The sequence below is a fragment of the Chrysochloris asiatica genome, unplaced genomic scaffold, assembly GCF_000296735.1.
Source record: "Chrysochloris asiatica unplaced genomic scaffold, ChrAsi1.0 scaffold00014, whole genome shotgun sequence".
Lineage (NCBI taxonomy): Eukaryota > Metazoa > Chordata > Mammalia > Afrosoricida > Chrysochloridae > Chrysochloris > Chrysochloris asiatica.
In genome coordinates, this window is record NW_006408532.1 from 24,200,244 (window position 1) to 24,202,058 (window position 1,815).

The window sequence follows — 1,815 nt, forward strand, 5'->3', positions numbered from 1 at the left end:
TCTTCATCAGTAAGTGCTTCAAGTCCTCTTTACTTTCAGCAAACAAGGTTGTGTCATTTGCATATCACTGGTTCTTAATGAGTTTTCTTCCAATCCTGACCTATTTTTCTTCATAGTCCAGTTTCCCAGATTATTTGCTCAGCATAGAGATTGAATATATATGTGAAAGGATTGTAAATAATACAGTAAATAATACAGTCCCCCTTTATTCTGTTCAAGGACTGCCTCTTGTCTTTCTACAGATTCCACATGAGTACAATGAAGTGTTTTGGAACTCCCATTCTTCAATAAAACACAGGTAAACATCCTTCTGGTAGTCTCTGCTTTCAAGCAACATCCATCTGGTGTCAGCAATGATATTCCTTATTCCATGTCCTTGATGTCATCCCACAAGTTTTCAATCATTAGTGTTCAATGTGTCAAATCTGTTAAGATGGCCTCTAAATTAAGTCGGTCTCTAAAATCAAGATTGCTCTTTGGCTGTCATTGACTTGTTCTAATTTTCTTCAACTTCAACTTGAATATGAGCACTTAACAGTTGCTGTTCCATAGTCAGCCCCTGATCTTGTTCTGGCTGAAGATATTTTCTCCAGTATCTTTTTCCACAAATGTGATTGATTTGATTCCTGTGCATTTTACCTAGTGAGTTCCATGTAGTTGCTATTTATGCCGTTGAAAAGGTGTTTCCAGTGAATAAATCATTGATCTTACAAAATTCATGTCATGTTCAGTGTTGTTTCTATCAAGAAGGCTGTATTTCCAAGCTACCAACTCTTTGTTTTCAGCTTTTAAATTCTAAATACCTGTCATTATCCTTGCACCTTGATTGCATGTTTGATCAATTTCAGACTGCAGAAGTCTTTGGCTTTAGTGTTTAGTGCATAAATCTGAATAACAGTCATATTAAGGGGTCTTCCTTGTAGGCAGATAGATAACCTATCACAGACAGACAGCATTGTACTTCAGGATAGATCTTGAAATGTTCTTTCTGACAAAAAATGTGATGCCATTCCTCTTCAATTGATTCACCTGATCATTCCTGACATAGTAGGGCTTTTGACTGTATGATTCAAAATGATCAATGCCAGTTCATGTCACTTCACTAATGCCTAGGATATTGACCTTCAAGTGCTCCATTTCATTTTTGACAACTTTCCATTTTTCTTTTTTTTAAAGTTTTTATTGTGAGGGAAAACATGGGTTTTACATTCATTTTATCATATTTTCTTTCACTGCAATGATTACAACCCCCTCCATGCATCATCAAATAACCAAAGGGTACATCCCACAGGCTTGCTCCACCTCTCCTCCCCCCCAGGCCATCATCACACAGCCCCTCTCCCTCCCTGAGTTCAGTGTCCCCAGCCACTCCATCTGAGCCACTCCATCTGTCCACGTCATCATCTCTGTCTCTGTCTCTGGGGTCACTGCCTTTCTGGGTAGGGTCCCGCTCTCCACTCTTCTCACTTGATGGTCCCCTCCTTTTGTCAAAAAGCATCTATCTCTAATTTTCCTACCCTCACAGTCAGTTCTGATGGCAATTATTCACTACTGTACCACAAGAGTCTTATCCCCAATTCCTTTAGCCACCCCTGTCCCAACAGATTGGAAATCATTCAGTGGTAATTCTACATTCCCCCGCCCTGTCTGGAACTAGGCTCCCTCTTGAAACCTTATAAGCCAGTCACTTCTTGCCTTTATAGGACTGCCATTTTGGGTAGCCAATGTCTATGTTGCCCATCCCTGTCAACCCTGTGTACCGAGGGGGTGGGAGTGATCCTCGCTGTAAAGATTGGTTCCCTCATTTGAGCTACT